Consider the following 25,045-nt stretch of genomic DNA (forward strand, 5'->3'; position numbering starts at 1 on the left):
GGTGCGAGTATAGACATCTGTGCCGATCAGCTGTTCCTGATACAGGCAGTTGCTGGAAGTGCTTAGTTGCGGTAAAGATCTATATAGCTTTTTATACTGCATGTTGACTACAGTCGGGTACTGCACACTTGCCCCTTATTGATTGGAAACAGGGGCGAATGCGCCGAACTTGGTCGTGGCCACTAGACAGTTGACTGAGCTGTGCAACTCCACAACTGAATTACATCTGACCGTCACTGGCACAGAGGTTGTTTGGCATCGGTGCAGGATGTCGCATCCCTCCAGATCAGATATTGATGACCTATTCTAAAAGTAGGCAATCAATATAAAAGTCCCAGACAACCCCTTTAAGACCATACATAATACATAAACATTATAATCGACTGAATTTAACCTGCACCTCTTTACAACCAACAAAATTTGCTTAGATAATAGCCAATATTTTTTTTTTTTACTTTCATTGGAAAAAAAACTCAACACAAACAACCATTGGAGACAGAACCAATCATATTAAATCACTTTAGTATTTCTAAGCCTGCATCATTAAATGGACACGCTAATACCCAACACATGAAATGTACAACAGGAACCAATATATCAAAAAAGTGTCACAGATGTAGCGAGCTTTCGTTATACTGTTATAGTGATACACTGTATGACTGCCACAGTATCTGGAAATATTACACATGTGCTGCTTCAAAATACAAGAAAGGTTATTTAAAAAAAAAAGAACAAAATAGATTTAAGCAATGCGCAACTATGGAAAAAATTGCAAATATTGGTGGCTTAAAATTCTTATTAAGATTAACAGATTTCACTAATGACTGAATATTAGCAAACATCTCTAAAAAAATCTGCATTTTGGATTAGAAAATTAATTTACATACAAAATCTAACGAAATGTTCACTAATCTATTTTGCTTGTGTACACTTCATTGCCAAATAATTGCATGAGTTACAGATTCATCTGGTCCTTCCAATCCAAACACAGGTTTTCAGGGATCCAGCTGTTTACGCACTATAAATGGTGGAAGAAGCAGCTAAAGCTCTACAGATAGTTTGTCCTTTTTCATTATCTACCAAACATACAGCTACCCTAATATATAGCATTTTATAGTTTACAATAAGCAGCACGTACATCATAGGTAAGATACTATACTTACAGGAGAACACTGAAAGCAAGCAAGCAGAAAAAGAGCTGTGGTACAGTAGGAGGGTGTATGTACCTGCTGCGGTGCGACAGAGTACACCTCCGTCATCTAACAAGCTGGGCACCTGTGTCAACAGCAGCCTGCTTACTCCAGTCCAGACATCAATATGATGTGCACAGAGCCACGGCTTTATAGATAATTTACAGCCGGGAAACAAAGGTACCTGTGAATTATTCAGCAGGCAATTAGAGCAAACACATCAACAAAAACCTTTAAAAGCCAATCAAAAGTATAATTAGAGGTTTCAGCTTTAAAATCCACTCCGTACTTTTCTGCTGTGAGCATGTGATTATCACAACTGGCAATCTACGCAGCACAGACCTTTCTGAATACAAACTGTAACACTAAGAGATAAGCTATATAGCTACATGTAAATGCAACCAGAAATCTACAAAATGAATAATACACTGTGCACATAACCAATAGCGTATTCACATGGAGAGGGTATTTTTGCATTTCCAGTTATTTCAAATGAATGGGTAGAAAAGAGAGGGCAGATAACTCTATACATGTGTTAACAGGTTCATCGTTTTCAATGCTAGAAACTCCCAGAACTGTTGCATTAAAACAATCAGAACTGATGATCATAGCAAAATTAAAAGCTTGGACAAAATCGTGGGCCGACCTTGATATTAAAAAAAAAATGTCTACGATTGAGGAAGTTTTCCTAGTTTTTCCTTATCATCAAATATAACGATGAACTTTTTCATATGGAAACAAACTTAAAGAGGTTGTCCCCTGATCAAAGTACATTTGAATTAATAGATCTTAGAATGAAATCTTGGAATATTATAATAAGTTATGTAAGAGCAGTAAAAAGCATATGGCTCAAAGTCCTAGTCTTAATATGTAATAACAAAGGATTAAAACCTTGAATAAAACAGATAATAAAGTATGAGGCAAACAAAAGTGCCCCCAAACACAGTATGATACCTACACAGTAAATTACTCCACATTACCCTCCTCCCATACAGTATGAAGACCCTACTGTACCCTCTCTCGCTCAATACCTAGGAAAAAGAATGGTGACCCATCACAGTATGATTCTCTAAATATAATCCCCACACAGTATAATGGCCACAAAAAGTCCTTCAGACGCTATTATGGGCCCCACATAGTCCTCTATGTAGTATAAAGGGGCCCTGCAATGCCTTCCATAGAGTATAATGGCCCCACACAGCCCTCCATACAGTAGAATGGCCTCAAAAAATGCTTCACACAGTATTATGAGCAGTAATGAAACTCAGCATCCAAAAGGATATGTTGCAAAACAAGGTGAATTTATTTACAGTCCGCGAATCAACAGTTAATGGATAACGTTTCAACCCCACAAATATGACCCCACTTGCCATCGCACAGGGCAAATGGGAAGAGCCAAGCAAAGTTGGACCAGTATTGGCACATCTACTAGATGTGCCTTTTCTGGGGCGGCAACAGGCTGCAATTTTTAGGCTGGGGGAACAACATCCATGGCCCCTTACCAGCCTGAGAATACCAGCCCCCAGTTGTCTGCTTTAGCTTGGCTAGTTGTCAAAAATGGGGGTCCCCACACCACTTTTAAATTATTTAAATAGTTTAAAAAAACAGCGTGGGGACCTCTCTATTCTTGATAACCAGCCACACTAAAGCTGACACACTGTGAACGTGATAACCAGACTAGTGGCATACACAAGCTGTGAGATCAAATATTTTTTCCACAGATTTCAGATACTTGGTTGTAATGAAGGCATCATTAAATGCATGTTAGGGTTAACTCCCCAATCAGGTTCTGCTTTATGAATGTCCCCCAATTTTTCCAGCATACAAACCAAACCGCATTGACAAATAGCAGGTATCTAAAAATACAGTCCCTATGGGTTCAGACAGCTATGAATGATACTAGCTGACACTTTTTATATAAAGCACCTAGCTTTTACACTTTGCTGTCCTTTAATGTGATGTTCTTGTACAAGTTCCAGCAAATGATACATAAATAACTATAGAGAAATAGCCGTCCACTGTGACCTTACAATCAAAAATAGATTTCAACACAAGGGAAATTAAATTATGGATAATTATTGTACAACTCTCTGAAAATAAATAGCACATGAATGACATATAACAGGCTCTGCAGGAGGCAGAAAGAATATCTGGAAATAGCATTTCAAATGAATATGATCTTGGTTACAAGAGATGTCGGGCTGGACAGGCAAGATAGAGCATGAGAGACACGAGAAAGTGGCAAAGGACTAAGAAAACGGGCTCATCCCAATCTACAAAGCAGACATGGGCTTCAATGGCAATATTACCTGTTTGGCTCCTAGTCTTTCAGGTGCAATGGACATCTGGAAATCCCAAAAGCATAAATTTCCTTCATTTTTTCATCACGCTAAAGAAAAAAACACAGATTACGGACCATAAGTGCATGATTAAACAATCTTATGTAGCAATATACACTGCAGATACATGCACAATGTAAAAAACGGAAGCTATGTTCAGACATATGATAAGAGGCAAGTACAATAAGGTTTATGGTGCTGTAGGAAAAGTAGATCTATGGTGCACTTTGGCAGGATCTTCGCACTAACAAATGCTTCAGCTCTCCTTATAAACAATCCTAAAAGGGCATTCTCTGGAGGAAACAGGGGGATGCCGATACTTCTCTTTTCCAAACTAACATAATAGCAGGATGAAGATATCAGATTTTTTTTTTCCAACAGACATAACCATAGTAAATAACAAGCACTAAAAAGTCGCAGCCATTCTTTGCCATTGCTCTGGAGTTGGACGTCTTTACTGATGTGGATTGGATCATATAAGCATTTGTAAAATATGCGAGCCCCACTGAGAGCATGCAGATCTGGATGTATTACCTTGGCTTGCATTGGTAACATATTTAAGGCACTGGTAGTCAAAAAGTGAGACTAAAGGAATAGTGTTTATAAAGTGAAATAACACGCTAATACATTATCATAATAGCATACTCTGATTTCCCTTTGAGGGCTTTGAAGAGCATGCCAAATCCAAACATCTCTACCTTTAGCATGATTTAAAAGCAGGAAACGATTAATGATTCCAGTAACCCCTTGAAGAATTGTTGTACACAAGAAAAAAAAATGTTTAGATGTATTTGAAATATAAATTTATAGTACTTTCTAACATACTTATTGAGTGGGGAAAATAAGTATCTAATACCTTGCCGATTTTCTAAGTTTTCCCACCTACAAAGAATGGAGAGGTCTGCAATTTTTATTGTTGGTGCACTTCAACTGTGAGAGACAGAATCTAAAAAGAAAAAAAAAAGAAAAAAAAAATCACACTGCATGATTTTTACATAATTAATTTACATTTTATTGCACGAAATAAGTATTTGATACAGTAGAAAAACAGAACCCAATATGAGCTACATAAACCGTTATTTGCATTTACAGAGGTGAGAAGTTTCTTGTAGTCCTTGACCAAGTTTGCACACACTGCAGCAGGGATTTTGACCCACTCCAGATCTTTAAGGTTTCAGGCTGTCGATGGGCAACATTGAGTTTCAGCTCCAAATCATTTCTAATGGGTTCAAGAGTGGAGACTGGCTAGGCCACATCAGGACCTTGAAATGCTTCTTACGGAGCCACTCCTTAGTTGCCTCGGCTGTGTGTTTTTTTCTTATCATTGTCATGCTGGAAGACCCAGTCATCTTTAATTCTCTTAAGGTACCTTCACACATAACGATATTGTTAACAATATCGTTGCATTTTGTGACGTAGCAACGATATCGTTAATGAAATCGTTATGTGTGACAGCGACCAACGATCAGGCCCCTGCTGGGAGATCGTTGGTCGCTGAACAAAGTCCAGAACTTTATTTCGTCGCTGGATCTCCCGTGGACATCGCTGGATCGGCGTGTGTGACACCGATCCAGCGATGTCTTCACTGGTAACCAGGGTAAACATCGGGTAACTAAGCGCAGGGCCGCGCTTAGTAACCCGATGTTTACCCTGGTTACCATCCTAGAAGTAAAAAAACAAACAGTACATACTTACCTACCGCTGTCTGTCCCCCGGCGCTGTGCTCTGCACTCCTCCTGCACTGGCTGTGAGCGTCGGTCAGCCGGAAAGCAGAGCGGTGACGTCACCGCTCTGCTTTCCGGCCGCTGTGCTCACACAGACAGTACAGGAGGAGTGCAGAGAAGCAGAGCGCCGGGGACAGACAGCGTTAGGTAAGTATGTACTGTTTGTTTTTTTTACTTTTAGGAAGGTAACCAGGGTAAACATCGGGTTACTAAGCGCGGCCCTGCGCTTAGTTACCCGATGTTTACCCTGGTTACCGGCATCGCTGGTCGCTGGAGAGCGGTCTGTGTGACAGCTCTCCAGCGACCAACAGCGACGCTGCAGCGATCCGGATCGTTGTCGGTATCGCTGCAGCGTCGCTTAATGTGAAGGGGCCTTTACTGAGGGAAGGAGATTGTTGGCCAAAATCTCGCAATACATTACCCCAGCTATCCTACCTTCAATATGGTGCAGTTGTCCTGTCCCCTGTGCAGAAAAGCACCCCCATGCCTCATGGTTGGGAAGATGTTCTTGGGTTGTACTCATCCTCCATCTTCCTCCAAGCAGAGTGGAGTTAGACATCAAAAAGTTTTATTTTGGTCTTCTCTGATAACATGACCTTCTCCCATGACTCCTCTGGACCATCTAGTCATTAGCGAATTTCAAACGGGTCTGGACATGTGCTGGTGTGAGCAGACGGACCTTGCATGTCCTGCAGCATTTTAATCCATGATGGCGTAGTGTGTTATTAATGGTAATGTTTGAAACTATGATCCCAACTTCCTTCAGGTCATAGAACAGGTCCTTCTGTGTACTTCAGGGCTGATTCCTGACCTTCCTCAGAGTCATAATTACCCCAAGAGGCGAGATCTCGTATGGAGCCCCAGAACAAGGAAGATTGACAGTCATCTTGTGTTTTTCCATTTTCTAATAATTACTCCAACAGTTGTTGCCTTCTCACCAAGTTGCTTGCTGATTGTCCTGTAGCCCATCCCAGCCGTGTGCATGTCTACAGTTTTGTCCCTGGTGTCATTAGACAGCTCTTTGGTCTTGGCCAAGGTAGAGAGGTTGGAGTGTGATTGATTGAGTGTGTGGATATGTGTCTTTTATACAGATTACCAGTTCAAACAGGTGAAATTAATACAGGTAATGAGTACAAAATAGGATGGCTTCTTAAAGAAAAACTAACAGGTCAGTGAAAGCCAGAATTCTTGCTGGTTGGTAGGTGATCAAATAGTTATTTCAAACAATAAAATGCAATTTAATTATTAAAAATGAAACCATGTGATTTCATTGTTTTAAGTTTTAGATTCGATCTCACACAGTTGAAAAGTACATACGATAAAAAATTATAGACCTCTCCATTCTTTGTAGGTAAGAAAACTTGCAAAATTGGAAGTATATAAAATATCTATTTTCCCCACTTTATTTACAAAGGTGTTCTGAGCTTCGGACATTAGGGTACCGTCACACAGTGGCATTTTGATCGCTACGACGGCACAATTCGTGACGTTCCAGCGATATATCCGTGACGTTCCAGCGATCTCGCTGTGTCTGACACGCTCCTGCGATCAGGGACCCCGCTGAGAATCGTACGTCGTAGCAGATCGTTTGAAACTTTCTTTTGTCGTCTAGTGTCCCGCTGTGGCAGCATGATCGCATGGTGTAACAAAGGTGTGCACGATATCGTATACGATGTGCGCATAGTAACCAACGGCTTCTACATCGCACATACGTCATGAAATTATCGCTCCAGCGTCGTACATTGCAAAGTGTGACAGCAGTCTACGACGCTGGAGCGATATTGTTACGATGCTGGAGCGTCACGGATCGTGCCGTCGTAGCGATCAAACTGCCACTGTGTGACGGTACCCTTAGAATAAGGCCAGGGAGCTCCACTTCAAGTTTGCACTTGAGATAGTAATTAGAGTCAGCAGATTATCAGAGACGTGTGTGAAAGGGGCTGACTGACTCATTTCAATAACCAAAATAGCCTCACCCCTTGTAGATTGTGAGCCATCGCGGGCAGGGTCCTCTCTCCTCCTGTACCAGTTGTGACTTGTACTGTTCAAGATTATTGTACTTGTTTTTATTATGTATACCCCTCCTCACATGTAAAGCGCCATGGAATAAATGGCGCTATAATAATTAATAATAATAAATAATTCTCATAGCATAGTAGTGGTGAACTGGCATTGCTTTTAAAATGAGTCAACCAGTCACCTGTACACACAATATTGGTTATGTACCAACACAGAAAAAGCGCCAAGAAACACTAAAAAAAACAAACACTACATACTTACCTACCGCTGTCTGTCCCCGGCGTTCTGCTTCTCTGCACTCCTCCTGCACTGGCTGTGAGCACAGCGGCCGGAAAGCAGAGCGGTGACGTCACCGCTCTGCTTTCCGGCTGACCGACGCTCACAGCCAGTGCAGGAGGAGTGCAGAGAAGCAGAACGCCGGGGACAGACAGCGGTAGGTAAGTATGTAGTGTTTGTTTTTTTTACTTTTACGCTGGTAACCAGGGTAAACATCGGGTTACTAAGTGCGGCCCTGCGCTTAGTAACCCGATGTTTACCCTGGTTACCAGTGAAGACATCGCTGGATCGGTGTCACACACACCGATCCAGCGATGTCTGCAGGGAGTCCAGCGACGAAATAAAGTTCTGGACTTTCCTCAGCGACCAACGATCTCCCAGCAGGGGCCTGATCGTTGGTCGCTGTCACACAGAACGATTTCCTTAACGATATCGTTGCTACGTCACAAAAAGCAACGATATCGTTAACGATATCGTTATGTGTGAAGGTACCTTAAGTCTGTTTCATTAGGCTCCACAATCATGGTCCAAGACTGCTAACTTGACAGATGTCCAGAAGGCAGTCACTGACACACTCCACAAGGAGGGTAAGCCACAAAAGGTAATTGGTGAAGAAGCTGGCTGTTCACAGAATGCTGTATCGAAGCATATTAATGGAATGTTGAGTGGAAGGGAAAAGTGTGGTGGAAAAAGGTGCACAAGCAACTGGGATAACCGAAGCCTTGAAAGGATTGTTATGAAAAGGCCATTCAAAAATTTGGAGGAGATTCACAAGGAGTGGACTGCTGTTGGGGTCACTGCTTCAAGAGCCACCACATACACACAGATGTATCCAGGACATGAGCCATAATTGTAGTATTCCTTGTGTCAAGCCACTCATGAACAATAGACAGTGCCAGAGGCATCTTACCAGGGCCAAGGAGAAAAAGAACTGGACTGTTGCTCAGTGGTTCAAGGTGATGTTTTAAGATGAAAGTACAGTTTGCATTTCATTTGGAAATAAAGGTCCCAGAGTCTGGAGGAAGAGTAGAGAGGCCACAAACCAAGCTGCTTGAGGTCTAGTGTGAAATTTCCACAATCAGTGATGGTTTGGGGAGCCATGTCATCTGCTGGTGTAGGTCCACTGTGTTTTATCAAGACCAAAGTCAGTGCAGCCGTCTACCAGGAGATTTTAGAGCGCTTCATGCTTCCCTTTGCCAACAAGCTTTTAGGAGATGGAAATTTCATTCTCCAGCTGGAATTGGCACCTGTCCACACTGCCAAAAGTACCAATACTTGGTTTAACCCTGCTATTGTCTTTGGTCTGGGGAGACCGATTTTGAACTTTGGTATTTTTTGGGGTGTTCAAGATGCGGTTCTGAAACTTATGGTTGATTGACTTAAATGAGGATAGGTCGGTCAGCCACAGGTTTCAGAGCCGCATCTTGAATATTTTAAAGAATATTGAAGTTCAAGGTTGGTCGTTTGACTGCATTTACTGAACATACATTTCAGTTGTCCAACATTTCGGATTTTAAAATCATTTTTCAACCTGGTGTTATAAAGTATTCTAATTTACGGAGATAATGACTTTTGGTATTTCATTGGCTGTAAGCAATAATCACCAACATTAAAAGAAACAAAACTTGAAATAGATCACTCTGTAATGATTCTATATGAGTTTCACTTTTTGTATTGAAGGACTGAAATAAAATAACTTTTTGATGATATTCTAATTTTGTGAGAAGCACTTGTATGTGAACTAAGTGCAGGTTCATTCTATTTTAGATAAGATGAAATTTTGGAAGAAAATAAATAGTAGGTCTTTAACCCCTTTCTGCCATTAGACGTACTATTGCGTCCATGTGGGGTGGGCTTTACTTCCCAAGGACGCAATAGTACGTCATATGCGATCGGCAGCGCTCACGGGGGGAGCGCCGCCGATCGCGGCCGGGTGTCAGCTGTTTATCGCAGCTGACATCCGGCACTATGTGCCAGGAGCGGTCACGGACCGCCCCCGGCACATTAACCCCCGGCACACCGCGATCAAAGATGATCGCGATGTGCCGGCGGTGCAGGGAAGCACCGCGCAGGGAGGGGGCTCCCTGCGGGCTTCCCTGAGACCCCCGGAGCAACGCGATGTGATCGCGTTGCTGCGAGGGTCTCACCTCCCTCCCTGCTCCCTCCAGCTCCGGATCCAAGATGGCCGCGGATCCAGGTCCTGCAGGGAGGGAGGTGGCTTCACAGAGCCTGCTCAGAGCAGGCACTGTGAAGGCTGCAGCGCTGCATGTCAGATCAGTGATCTGACAGAGTGCTGTGCAAACTGTCAGATCACTGATCTGTGATGTCCCCCCCTGGGACAAAGAAAAAAAAAAAAAATTTAAAATGTGTAAAAAAAAATAAAAAAAAATATTCCAAAATAATGAAAAAAAAAATAAAAATATTATTCCCATAAATACATTTCTTTATCTAAATAAAAAAAAAAAAAAACAATAAAAGTACACATATTTAGTATCGCCGCGTCCGTAACGGCCCGACCTATAAAACTGGCCCACTAGTTAACCCCTTCAGTAAACACCGTAAGAAAAAAAAAAAAAACGAGGCAAAAAACAACGCTTTATTATCATACCGCCGAACAAAAAGTGGAATAACACGCGATCAAAAAGACAGATATAACTAACCATGGTACCGCTGAAAACATCATCTTGTCCCGCAAAAAACGAGCCGCCATACAGCATCATCAGCAAAAAAATAAAAAAGTTATAGTCCTGAGAATAAAGCGATGCAAAAATAATTATTTTTTCTATAAAATAGTTTTTATCGTATAAAAGCGCCAAAACATAAAAAAATGATATAAATGAGGTGTCGCTGTAATCGTACTGACCCGAAGAATAAAACTGCTTCATCAATTTTACCAAACGCGGAACGGTATAAACGCCTCCCCCAAAAGAAATTCATGAATAGCTGGTTTTTGGTCATTCTGCCTCACAAAAATCGGAATAAAAAGCGATCAAAAAATGTCACGTGCCCGAAAATGTTACCAATAAAAACATCAACTCGTCCCGCAAAAAACAAGACCTCACATGACTCTGTGGACCAAAATATAGAAAAATTATAGCTCTCAAAATGTGGTAACGCAAAAAATATTTTTTGCAATAAAAAGCGTCTTTCAGTGTGTGACGGCTGCCAATCATAAAAATCCGCTAAAAAACCAGCTATAAAAGTAAATCAAACCCCCCTTCATCACCCCCTTAGTTAGGGAAAAATTAAAAAAATGTATTTATTTCCATTTTCCCATTAGGGCTAGGGTTAGAGTTAGGGCTAGGGTTAGGGCTAGGGTTAGGGTTAGGGCTAGGGTTAGGGCTAGGGTTAGGGCTAGGGTTAGGGCTAGGGTTAGGGCTAGGATTAGGGCTAGGATTAGGGCTAGGGCTAGGGTTAGGGCTAGGGTTAGGGCTAGGGCTAGGGTTAGGATTAGGGTTAGGGTTAGGGCTAGGGCTACAGTTTGGGTTGGGGCTAAAGTTACAGTTAGGGTTTAGATTACATTTACGGTTGGGAATAGGGTTGGGCTAGGGTTAGGGTTAGGGCTAGGGTTAGGGCTAGGGTTAGGATTAGGGTTAGGGCTAGGGTTAGGGCTAGGGCTACAGTTTGGGTTGGGGCTAAAGTTACAGTTAGGGTTTAGATTACATTTACGGTTGGGAATAGGGTTGGGATTAGGGTTAGGGGTGTGTCAGGGTTAGAGGTGTGGTTAGGGTTACTGTTGGGATTAGGGTTAGGGATGTGTTTGGATTAGGGTTTCAGTTATAATTGGGGGGTTTCCACTGTTTAGGCACATCAGGGGCTCTCCAAACGCGACATGGCGTCCGATCTCAATTCCAGCCAATTCTGCGTTGAAAAAGTAAAACAGTGCTTCTTCCCTTCCGAGCTCTCCCGTGTGCCCAAACAGGGGTTTACCCCAACATATGGGGTATCAGTGTACTCAGGACAAATAGGACAACAACTTTTGGGGTCCAATTTCTCCTGCTACCCTTGGGAAAATACAAAACTCGGGGCTAAAACATATTTTTTGTGGGAAAAAAAAAGATTTTTTATTTTCACGGCTCTGCGTTATAAACTGTAGTGAAACACTTGGGGGTTCAAAGTTCTCACAACACATCTAGATTAGTTCCCTGGGGGGTCTAGTTTCCAATATGGGGTCACTTGTGGGGGGTTTTTACTGTTTAGGTACATTAGGGGTTCTGCAAACGCAATGTGACGTCTGCAGACCATTCCATCTAAGTCTGCATTCCAAATGGCGCTCCTTCCCTTCCGAGCTCTGCCATGCGCTCAAACGTTGGTTTCCCCCAACATACGGGGTATCAGCGTACTCAGGACAAATTGGACAACAACTTTTGGGGTCGAATTTCTCCTCTTACCCTCGGGAAAATACAAAACTGGGGGCTAAAAAATAATTTTGGGGGGAAAGATTTATTTTTTTTATTTTTTCCGGCTCTGCGTTACAAACTGTAGTGAAACACTTGGGGGTTCAAAGCTATCACAACACATCTAGATGAGTTCCTTAGGGGGTCTAGTTTCCAAAATGGTGTCACTTGTGGGAGGTTTCTACTGTTTAGGTACATTAGGGGCTCTGCAAATGCAATGTGACACCTGCAGACCATTCCATCTAAGTCCTCATTCCAAATGGAGCTCCTTCCCTTCCGAGCCCTCCCATGCGCCCAAACAGTGGTCCCCCCCCACATATGGGGTATCAGCGCACTCAGGACAAATTGGACAACAAATTGTGGGGTCGAATTTCTCCTGTTACCCTCGGGAAAATACAAAACTGGGGGCTAAAAAATAATTTTTGTGGGAAAAAATTTTTGTTTTATTTTTACGGCTCTCCATTATAAACTTCTGTGAAGCCCTTGGTGGGTCAAAGCGCTCAGCACACATCTAGATAAGTTCCTAAGGGGGTCTACTTTCCAAAATGGTGTCACTTGTGGGGGGTTTCTACTGTTTAGGTACATTAGGGGCTCTGCAAACGCAATGTGACACCTGCAGACCATTCCATCTAAGTCTGCATTCAAATGGCACTCCTTCCCTTCTGAGCCCTCCCATGTGCCCAAACAGTGGTTCCCCCCACATATGGTGTATCATCGCACTCAGGACAAATTGGGCAACAAATTTTGGGGTCCAATTTCTCCTGTTACCCTCAGGAAAATACAAAACTGGGGGCTAAAAAAATAATTTTTGTGGGAAAAAAATTTTGTTTTATTTTTACGGCTCTGCAATATAAACTTCTGTGAAGCACTTGGTGGGTCAAAGTGCTCACCACACCTCTAGATAAGTTCCTTAGGGGGTCTACTTTCCAAAATGGTGTCATTTGTGGGGGGTTTCAATGTTTAGGCACATCAGTGGCTCTTCAAACGCAACATGGCGTCCCATCTCAATTCCTGTCAATTTTGCTTTGAAAAGTCAAACGGCGCTCCTTCCCTTCCGAGCTCTCCCATCCACCCAAACAGTGGTTTACCCCCACATATGGGGTATCAGCGTACTCAGGACAAATTGTACAACAACTTTTGGGGTCCAATTTCTTCTCTTACCCTTGGGAAAATAAAAAATTGGGGGCAAAAAGATAATTTTTGTGAAAAAATATGATTTTTTATTTTTACGGTTCTACATTATAAACTTCTGTGAAGCACTTGGTGGGTCAAAGTGCTCACCACACCTCTAGATAAGTTCCTTAGGGGGTCTACTTTCCAAAATGGTGTCACTTGTGGGGGGTTTCAATGTTTAGCCACATCAGGGGCTCTCCAAACGAAACATGGCGTCCCATCTCAATTCCAGTCAATTTTGCATTGAAAAGTCAAATGGCACTCCTTCGCTTCCGAGCTCTGCCATGCGCCCAAACAGTGGTTTACCCCCACATGTGGGGTATTGGCATACTCAGGACAAATTGTACAACAATGTTTGGGGTCCATTTTCTCCTGTTACCCTTGGTAAAATAAAACAAATTGGAGCTGAATTAAATTTTTTGTGAAAAAAAGTTAAATGTTCATTTTTATTTAAACATTCAAAAAATTCCTGTGAAGCACCAGAAGGGTTAATAAACTTCTTGAATATGGTTTTGAGCACCTTGAGGGGTGTAGTTTTTAGAATTGTGTCACACTTGGGTATTTTCTATCATATAGACCCCTCAAAATGACTTCAAATGAGATGTGGTCCCTAAAATAAAATGGTGTTGTAGAAATGAGAAATTGCTGGTCAACTTTTAACCCTTATAACTCCCTAACAAAAAAAAATTTTGGTTCCAAAATTGTGCTGATGTAAAGTAGACATGTGGGAAATGTTACTTATTAAGTATTTTGTGTGACATATCTCTGTGATTTAATTGCATAAAAATTAAAAGTTGGAAAATTGCGAAATTTTCATAATTTTCGCCAAATTTCCGTTTTTTTCACAAATAAACGCAGGTACTATCAAATAATTTTTACCATTGTCATGAAGTACAATATGTCATGAGAAAACAATGTCAGAATCACCAGGATCCATTGAAGCGTTCCAGAGTTATAACCTCATAAAGGGACAGTGGTCAGAATTGTAAAAATTGGCCCGGTCATTAACGTGCAAACCACCCTTGGGGGTAAAGGGGTTAATGCAATATTTCTTCCCTTATAACATAACAATAAAAGAAAAACCCTTGTGAGGTGCTGGTCTTGTTCTAAGGGCCCCTTTCCACTTGTGTGAGAAAAAAACGGTCCGATTTACGGACCGAAAAAACGGATGTAACGTGTGCGATTGTCATGCGAGTGTCATGCGAGTGTAATGCGATTTTTTAATCGCATCATCCGTTTTTACATCCGTATGCAATCCGTTTTTTTTCTCTGCAACTATTTTTATACAGTCATTTACAGGACTATTTACAGTGTTCTGTGCCACAGAATGGTAAGGTATCCGTAAAAAACGGATGGAATACGGATGGTCCGTATTCCATGCGTTTTTTCTCTCGCACCCATTGACTTGCATTGGCAAGTCTCGTCCGAGAATCTCAGCAATACGCAGCATGCTGCGATTTTTTTCTCAGCCGACACAGATTTTTCTCAGTCCGATTTCGGCTGGGAAAAAAATCGCAAATGGAATGTCACCTATTGAAAAACATTGGTCCGAGTGCAATCCGATTTTTTATCGGATTGCACTCGTCCGTTTTTCTCACAAGTGGAAAGGGGCCCTAAGACTACTGGATCAGCTATGAGGGATATAACACATAAGGAACGGTAAAATAACTGTCACTACAATGAATGAAGAATGCCTTGCGCAGGCGTGTACTACGGAGGACAGAGAATGAACTTCAATCCAATATTGCGGCCAGCATGCAGCCAGCGGGTAAGGAAAGGGTGAATCAAACACCCGAAAACTCCGCCCATATGACCGAAAACCGGTCCCGCCAAATTCAGGTGACAGGTTCCCTTTAAAGACTATTGTGGCCGGCTGGAGCTTAATACAGGTGTACGGTCGTGATATCTATCGACCGGTTGTGAGGAACTATCTTAACCCCTTCAAGTCACAGCCCTTTTTCATTTTTGCGTTTTCATTTTTCACTTCCCTCCTTCCCAGAGCCATAACTTTTTTATTTTTCCGTCACCATATGTCATGTGAGGGCTTATTTTTTGCGGGACGAGTTGCACTTTTGAACGACACCATTGGTTTTACCATGTCTTTTACTAGAAAACGGGAAAAAAAATTCCAAGTGCGGTGAAATTGCAAAAAAAGTGCAATCCCACACTTGTTTTTTGTTTGGATTTTTTGCTAGGTTCATTAAATGCTAAAACTGACCTGACATTATGATTCTCCAGGTCATTATGAGTTCATAGACATCTAACATAACTAGGTTATTTTTTTATCCAAGTGGTGAAAAAAAATTCCAAACTTTGCTTAAAAAAAAGAAAAAAAAAAGAAAAAAAAAGTGCCATTTTCCGATACCCGAAGCGTCTCCATTTTTCGTGATCTAGGGTCGGGTGAGGGCTTATTTTTTGCATGCCGAGCTGACGTTTTTAATGATACCATTTCGGTGCAGATACGTTCTTTTGATCGCCCATTATTGCATTTTAATGCAATGTTGCGGCGACCAGAAAAAGGAATTCTGGCGTTTCGGATTTTTTTCTCGCTACGCTGTTTAGCGATCAGGTTAATGCTTTTTTTTTATTGATAGATCGGGCGATTCTGAACGCGGCGATACCAAATACGTGTAGGTTTTTTTTTTTTTGTTTCATTTAGGATGGGGCGAAAGGGGGGTGATTTAAACTTTTATATTTTTTATATTTTTTTCATATTTTTAAAAACATTTTTTTTGTACTTGTGCCATGCTTCAATAGCCTCCATGGGAGGCTAGAAGCTGGCATAGCCTGATCGGCTCTGCTACATAGCAGCGATCATCAGATCGCTGCTATGTAGCAGAAATGCAGGTGTGCTGTGAGCGCCGACCACAGGGGGGCGCTCACAGCAGGCCTGCATCAGTAACCATAGAGGTCTCAAGGACCTCTATGGTTACCTTCCTGATGCATCGCCGACCCCCGATCATGTGACGAGGGTCGGCGATGACATCATTTCCGGCCGCCCGGCCGGAAGCGCCGGTTAAATGCCGCTGTCTGCGTTTGACAGCGGCATTTAACAGGTTAATAGCGGCGGGTGAATAGCGATTTCACCCGCCGCTATTGCGCGCACATGTCAGCTGTACAAAACAGCTGACATGTCGCGACTTTGATGTGGGCTCACCGCCGGAGCCCACATCAAAGGGGGAGACACGACATGCGCCGTACTATTACTGCGCATGTCGTGAAAGGGTTAAGGACTGTTGTTGCCAGGTGGAATAGGAGACATGTGCTACTATCGTGGTATGGAGCATGGACTGAGACTATAGACTATTCTGGCAGGAGATACAAAAGCTGTGGGCCAATCAAAAGTTGGGAGATAGTGGGTATCGGGGGCAGTGGAACTATCAGCGCCAGGATGAGACCTTGTGGACTGGGGACATTGCATTGTTACCATCTATCCAGAATTGCTGTAAGACCATGGATGTAAGGAATAAAAAAATAGTTGAATTGTTAACCTGCCTTGGTGATTATTACAACCCACAAACGCAGATCTTCACACACCTAATAACCAAAAGCAAAATAATCACTCCAGTGAGAATTGTGCACGGATCCTATTAATTTGAATAGGAATCATTCCTTTGGCTTTGTACTGCTGCCTCGTCATTTGTACCACAAAAGTATGTAGGTGCTTTGCCTTCTGCAGGGTGTCTGATTAGATGAAAGAGTAACATTAAAGGGACACTTTAACCCTTAATGATGTGTCTACAAGTGCTTCTCACTAAATTAGAATATCATAAAAAAATTACCGTATTTTTCAGACTATAAGACGCACCGGATCATAAAATGCATCTAGGTTTAAGAGGAGGAAATTACAAAAACAAATAAAGCAAAAAATGTGGTCAATTCTATACTTAATATCCCCTACCTTGGTATATATGGACTAGCTATTGAACCCGTTCTACGCCCGGGTGGTGAGCATCTATATTGGTATATGGTCTCCATCCTGGTATGTGCTGCTCCATCCTGCATCCCAATCCTGTCATGTGCTGCTCCATCCTGCATCCCCATCCTGTCATGTGCTGCTCCATCCTGCGCCCCCGTTCTGTCATGTGCTGCTTCCATCCTGCACCCCCGTTCTGTCATGTGCTGCTGCCATCCTGCGCCCCCGTTCTGTCATGTGCTGCTCCCATCCTGTGCCCCCGTTCTGTCATGTGCAGCTCCCATCCTGCGCCACCATTCTTTAATTTGCTGCTCCCATCCATATGCCCCATACGCTGCTCCATAAAGGTTTATGGCCCCATAAGATGCTCCATAGTATATGCCCCATACACTGCTCCATAAAGAATGATGGCCCCCATAAGATGCTCCATAGTATATGCCCCATACACTGCTCCATAAAGGTTTATGGCCCCCATAAGATGCTCCACAGTATATGCCCCCGTACACTGCTCCATAAAGGTTTATGGCCCCCATAAGATGCTCCATAGTATATGCCCCGTACACTGCTCCATAAAGGTTGATGGCCCCCATAAGATGCTCCATAGTATATGCCCCGTACACTGCTCCATAAAGGTTTATGGCCCCCATAAGATGCTCCATAGTATATGCCCCCGTACACTGCTCCATAAAGGTTTATGGCCCCCATAAGGTGCTCCATAGTATATGCCCCGTACGCTGTTCCATAAAGGTTTATGACTCCCATAACATGCTCCATAGTATTATATGCCCCGTATACTGCTGCGATATATAAAAAAAAAGATACCATACTCACCTATCGTCGCTGGGGGGCCTGAGCAGGCGGGGACACCGGCGCGCTGTGGGGGTCAGGTGCCGTTATCGCCGCTAGCTCAGGCCCCCGACACTTGCTATATTCACCTGGCCCTGATCCAGCGCTGTGTGCCGCTTCTTCCGGGTCCTCTGGCTGTGACTGTTCAGTCAGAGGGCGGCGCGCATTAAGCGCGTCATCGCGCCCTCTGAACTGTGAACGTCACAAGCAGAGGACCCGGCAGATGGAGATGGAGCCGCACGCAGCGCTGGAACGGGGGACAGGTGAATATAGCCGATACTTACCCTCCTGGCGCGTCCCTGCCTCTCCGTTGGAGATCGGGGTGTGCGTTCAGTGTTTATGCATACCGCGATCTCCTGGGAGCGTCACTCTGTGGGGTCCAGACTGCGCCGGCGCTTGCGCAGTATATAAAGGCTTCGGACAGAGTGATGCTCCCAGCGTTATATTATAGATAAGGATAAGCAAGATAAGCGCATTTCTCACAAAGTATACAAAAAATTACTTGTCATAAGATACCGCCATATTTTGTGGCTTGTCATTATGTCACTGTTTCAAGACGCAGGATACGCGCATTTCTCACAAAGTGTATCAAAAAATCACTTGTCATTAAATACCGCCATATATTGCGGCTTGTCATTATGTCACTGTTTTACGGTGCAGGATAAGTGCATTTCTCACACAGTGTCTAAAAAAAATCAATTGTCATAAAATACCGCCATATATTGTGGCTTGTCATTATGTCAATGTTTTAAGGCGCAGGATAAGTGCATTTCTCACACAGTGTATAAAAAAATCACTTGTCATAAAATACCGTCATATATTGTGGCGTGATGCAGGTAATGTAATATAATAAGTATAGGCACACATCATAAATGTAGCGTTAATAGGGAAACAAGTTGCCAAGGAATATGACATAAGTCCATCCGTGTCACAAGGTGTGGGGGAACCCCATCAGTAAAGTGGGGCATCCCACCCTTAAACATGGAAGGTGAAATGGAAGGGAGAGTGAATCTCCCCACCAACCACAAAAGTGGCACATCAAGACCAAAAGCCCATTTTTTCACAGAATATTCCTTGCCATTAAACAACTGATATGCAATGATGGTGCAATTCACATTATTGAAAGTAAACATGTGTTGTAACATATATAGGGGTTACACCTATAATATCGCCTTTAATCAAAATTAAGCCAAGTGATAATTATTACTAACACCAAGAATGAACACCAGACCATAACATATGAAAAAATACAAACTTTATTTTGAACATACAGAGGAAGGACCCGGGTGTCGTGGGTCCCTGACTGGTGGCTTACATTTGGTAACTATGGTCCTTCCTCCATATGTACTGTGAACATTTTGGTGACTGCACGGTGGTTGTCCATGATGCTGCAGCTGTCGGTGACATTGCATTTGTTACTAAGATATATTTATTCCCTATTAGTCTTTTAATATATTTAACATTAATACATACATATTTCTTATGGCACAGCTTTATAAGGAGCATCTATGGGGCCATAATGAACGGTGCAGAGCTTTCTATATGGCACAGCTTTATAAGGAGCATCTATGGGGCCATAATGAACGGTGCAGAGCATTCTATATGGCACAGCTTTATAAGGAGCATCTATGGGGCCATAATGAACGGTGCAGAGCATTATATATGGCACAGCTTTATAAGGAGCATCTATGGGGCCATAATGAACGGTGCAGAGCATTCTATATGGCACAGCTTTATATGGAGCATCTATGGGGCCATAATGAACGGTGCAAAGCATTATATACAACAGCTTTATAAGGAGCATCTATGGGGCCATAATGAACGGTGCAGAGCATTATATGTGGGGCACAGTTTTATATGGAGCATCTATGGGGCCATAATGAACAGTGCAGAGCTTTATATGTGGGGCACAGCTTTATATGGAGCATCTATGGGGCCATAATGAACGGTGCAGAGCATTATATGTGGCACAGCTTTATATGGAGCATCTTATGGGGCAATAATGAACGGTATGGAGCATCTATTTTTATTTTTTTCAATAAGTTTTCCCAGTTTTTTGTGGCAAAATTAGGGGGGTCGGCTTATACTCGGGTCGGCTTATACTCGAGTATATACTGTAATATTTCTACTACCCTGTCCTTTTATATGTAGAAAATACACATTTTAATGTTTTTGTTCTATAAGTGGTGAAATTGATACCAGGATTTTGGGAACTCGGCTGGAAGTAGTCAATGGTAACCTAGCGAGTCTAAAGAAAAAAAAGACTCTAAGAAAGTTTAATATTAAACCCTTTAATGCTGTTCTGTTCGGTCTGGGGAGACCTATTTTGAACTTTGGTATTTTTTGGGGTGTTCAAGATGCGGTTCTGAAACTTGTGGTTGATTGACTTAAATGAGGATGGGTCGGTCGGCCACGGGTTTCAGAGCCGCATCTTGAATATTTTAAAGAATATTGAAGTTCAAAGTCGGTCATTTTTGACCAACAGAACAGCAGGGTTAAGCATTTAGAGAAACTATAATAATATTGCACAGAAATATATATATATATATATATATATATATATATATATATATATATATATATATATATATATAAGAACAGAAAAGAACACTGCTCAAAAAAAATAAAGGGAGCACTAAAATCCCACATCCTAGATATCACTGAATGAAGAATGAAGTATTCCAGTTGCAAATCTTTATTCATTACATAGTGGAATGTGTTGAGAACAAGAAAACCTAAAAATGATCAACGTAAATCAAAACTAACATCCCACGGAGGTCTGGAGTTGGAACGATGCTCAAAATCAAAGTGGAAAATGAAGTTACAGGCTGATCCAACTTCAGTGGAAATGCCTCAGGACAAGGAAATGATGCTCAGTAGTGTGTGTGGCCTCCACGTGCCTGTATGACCTCCCTACAACACCTGGGCATGCTACTGATGAGGCGGCGGATGGTCTCCTGATGGATCTTCTAACAGACCTGGACTAAAGCATCCGCAAACTCCTGGACAGTCTGTGGTGCAACGTGACATTGGTGGATGGTGTGAGAAATGATGTCCCAGATGTGTTCAATCGGATTCAGGTCTGGGGAATGGGCGGGCCAGTCCATAGCTTCAATGCCTTCATCTTGCAGGAACTGCTGACACACTCCAGCCACAAGAGGTCTGGCATTGTCCTGCATTAGGAAGAACCCAAAGCCAATCGCACCAGCTTATGGTCTCACAAGGGGTCTGAAGATCTCATCTCTGTACCTAATGGCAGTCAGGCTACCTCTGGCGAGCACATGGAGGGCTGTGCGGCCCTCCAAAGAAATGCAACCCCACACCATTACTGACCCACTGCCAAACCAGTCATGTTGAAGGATGTTGCAGGCAGATCGTTCTCCACGGTGTCTTCAGACTCTGTCACGTCTGTCACATGTGCTCAGTGTGAACCTGCTTTCATCTGTGAAGAGAACAGAGCGCCGATGGCAAATTTGTCAATCCTTTTGTTCTGTGGCAAATGCCAAGCGTCCTGCACGACATTCAAAAGTGACCAAAACATCAGCTAGAAAGCATTGGTACTGAGATGTAGTCTTACAGTTACTACAGTCTTGTAGTTACTTATTCAGATTGGATGCTTTCAGGGTGACAAATTACTTGAAGGAACTCAATGATTTAGAAAATCTGTGTCCTAACAGAAAAAGTAAGACAGAATAATACATGCATGATTAACCCCTTTCTGACCTCGGACGGGATAGTACGTCCGAGGTCAGAAGCTCCGCTTTGATGCGGGCTCCGGCGGTGAGCCCGCATCAAAGCCGGGACATGTCAGCTGTTTTGAACAGCTGACATGTGCCTGTAATAAAAGGACAGCACCACAGCAATTGTGAAAAGACAGCTCCAAAGTTTATTCTGCCATCTGCAACGTTTCGGTCCGTGGACCTTTTTCAAGCATAGTGAAAAGACAATACAACCACCATTATATACCCTTAGGCCAAACCCATTAATTAACAAGCAACCAATGGTGTGGCTCCATATACCTGGAAAAAATACATCATAGTGCAACATACATATATACATATAAAAACAGTCCCACATTGCCAGCCCCCTATATATACTAGCCGCTAACATAGTCCAACTACCTCTGATCACTCGCCACTATTGTGTGACACTCGTAAATCACCAATAAGTCCCCAAAGTCCACAATGTAAACAAATATCACTCGCACCAATCCGGGTACTGCATCCACGATCGTCATGGCATTGTGGGCGTGTTCAGAACAAGAGCAGTCCAATCAGCTCCTCAATCTTAAATCATGTGATCGACATATGCCCAGCATGCAGTGCTCCTCACCGCACTAGTTCATAGGCTGCTGGACCACATGTCAGTGGTAAACAAACACCGCCCACTTTTGTCCAATGGTGCACATTGTATTGTACATGTCCGTGACATTATCCCTGTCCGTAGCTCATATGCGCATGTCGCAGTCCCGGACTCCAGTACAAACAGCACACTGAGTCCATATAGTCAGCGACTGCGTATGACAAAGGAATTCTCCATAAATCTCTTCATGACAGATGGTTCCAGTGAGCGGTCCCATAGCGCTATAATGACGGAATCCAGCATAGTCAGCACACTGAGTCTATTTAATCGGCAACTGCAAAGTAATGCTCCATAGACTTCTTCATAATAGTTGACTCCAGTGAGCGGTCACATAGCGCTACATTCAGCGCGCAAAAGTACATCCAGGCTCATAGCTAGGTATAGTATTTTTTCACTCCAGGTCCATAGTATACAACGGTATACAATATGACATTTCTCCACTGGACACCTTATATATTTATCCCCAATATCGACTATTCATATATTATGTGATCCGTCATTTTAAATAATAACATCTATTCATACGGGCCTGTAATGAAAAACGACATATACCGAAAAAACAACCATCATAATAGCTTAAACTCAGTCCGTATAAAACTCCTTGCAAGGACATACATACATTACAAACACCTTTGGTACCAGGGATTCCCAGCCCGTCTCCCATGCTGGTAATTGCCCAGCCTCAAGCTGCTTAGCATTTGCGATCTGACGAGAGCAGGCACATTAACTCCATAGACATCTATATTTTTTTATCCTGGAAAAACTACATCCAAGCATAAAAAGGGAAAAAGGAGGGGAAAAAAACACAATATATAAAAAACGGATTAAGGTAGATATCAGGGATTCCCAGCCCGTCTCCCATGTTGGTAATTGCCCAGCCTCAAGCTGCTTAGCATTTGTGATCTGACGAGAGCAGGCACATTAACTCCATAGACATCTATATTTTTTTATCCTGGGAAAAATACATCCAAGCATAAAAAGGGAAAAAGGAGGGGAAAAAAACACAATATATAAAAAAACGGATTAAGGTAGATATCAGGCAAATAGCCACACTCTCCTCAGATCAAATTGATCAAGAGGCTACATTTGTATATATAGGACAGATCTAAAAAGCAACTGTTAATGAGACCACCCCTAACAAAAATAAACAATATATAATAGAATTAAAAACAATAGTACACCGATAAGGTACCACAAATGACCAAAAGGACCTTACAGGAGACAACTTTGTTGATAATCAATATTTAAGCCTTTTGGAGAGAGAGTATCAAGCTCATAGATCCATTTCAATTCTTTTCTCTTCAGAAGAGAGACCCGATCGCCACCCCGTCTTGGCATAGGTACATCATCAATGACTCGGTATCTGAGCTGATTAACCGAGTGCCCGAACTCATGGAAGTGCCTAGGTACTGGAAGGTCAATCAAATTCGTTCTAATAGTACTCTTATGCTTTGAAATTCTCGCTTTGACCTCCATTGTGGTCTCCCCTACATAGTAGAGACCACACGGGCAGCTAAGGATGTAGACCACAAAACTACTTCTGCATGTATATCGTTTCCGTATCGTATACTTTTTTCCAGTGTGGGGATGATAAAAACATGCCCCTTTGATTAAATTATTGCAGCTTGCACATCAGAGACAGGGAAAATTACCCAGGCTCGGACGGCTTAAAGTAGTCTGCGGATCCCTCCTTGAGCTGCCCACATCAGACACCACCAACTCGTCCTTCAGATTTCTATTTCTCCTATATGAGAATAATGGGGGCGACTGAAACTCACTCACATTGTCATGTCCCCTCCCCAAAAGTGACCAGTGCCTTCGAATCACATCCGAGATCTGGCCACTCAAACCATTAAATGCTGTCACAAATGGTATCCTCTTATCAGATTCTATAGCAACCTTGGGAGTAAGGAGCTCATCTCTTCCTTTAGACAATGCTTTAGTTTTGAATGTATCCAAGTCCTCCTTAGGATATCCTCTCGCCAGAAATTTTTGGCACATCTCATTAAGCCTCAAATCTATAAGAGAGTCACTCGAGACAATCCTCCTGACTCTTAGGAGTTGGCTCCATGGGAGGGACTCCACCATTCTCCGTGGATGTTCACTGGAAAAATGTAAAACATTATTCCTGTCTGTCTTTTTGACAAACAGGTCAGTATATAAAAAACCTTCACTCTTATAGACGCATGTATCCAGAAATTGCATCCTGGTCTGAGAGCACTCCATTGTGAAACCCAACCCAGGGTAGATATTATTCAAAAAAAGGTGGAATTGTACGAGCTCATCATAATCACCATCCCAAACCAGGAAGATGTCGTCGATGTAGCGCCGCCAGCCCCTAACACGGCCCCAAAACTGCGACTTGTACACGTGTTCGCCCTCCAGGACAGCCATATAGATGTTAGCATACGTAGGGGCCACATTGGACCCCATGGCTGTCCCGCGGCGCTGCAGGAAGAAAACATCCCCAAAGAGAAAAAAATTCCTCTCGAGAATGAACTCCAGCAGCGCCAGGGCGAACCGTGCACAGTCCGGGGCCATGTCGGAGCCGGCCAGCGCCACACCGACAGCAGACAACCCCCTGGCATGCTCGATGGAAGTGTATAGAGATGTATCATCAAATGACACCAACCATGTGGTATCCCCGACCTGCACACCCTCCAAGGACCTAATGAAATCACTAGTATCCTTCACATAGGAAGGTGTAGTAACCGCAAATTTTCTCAGTAAATGATCCAAAAAGATTGCCACTTTATTACACAGAGACCCCCTGCCCGACACAATCGGGCGGCCAGGGGGCCTC

At 42.8% G+C, this 25,045-nt stretch overlaps 1 protein-coding gene across 9 annotated transcripts in view; it reads right to left on the reverse strand.

Moving 5' to 3' along the window:
- The window catches only part of PITPNM2 (phosphatidylinositol transfer protein membrane associated 2), a 526,403-nt gene that overhangs the window by 420,944 nt on the left and 80,414 nt on the right, over window positions 1-25,045 (reverse strand). For 8 of the 9 annotated variants that reach the window (XM_069755814.1, XM_069755821.1, XM_069755773.1 and 5 more), the window contains exon 2: window positions 3,500-3,579. The gene's annotated coding sequence lies outside the window, so the exon portion shown is untranslated. Of the gene's footprint in view, window positions 1-3,499; window positions 3,580-4,385; window positions 4,476-25,045 lie in introns of all 9 variants that reach the window. The other variant, XM_069755825.1, reaches the window with a different exon arrangement.

Source organism: Ranitomeya imitator, chromosome 1 (genome assembly GCF_032444005.1).
Source record: "Ranitomeya imitator isolate aRanImi1 chromosome 1, aRanImi1.pri, whole genome shotgun sequence".
Taxonomy (NCBI): Eukaryota; Metazoa; Chordata; class Amphibia; order Anura; family Dendrobatidae; genus Ranitomeya; species Ranitomeya imitator.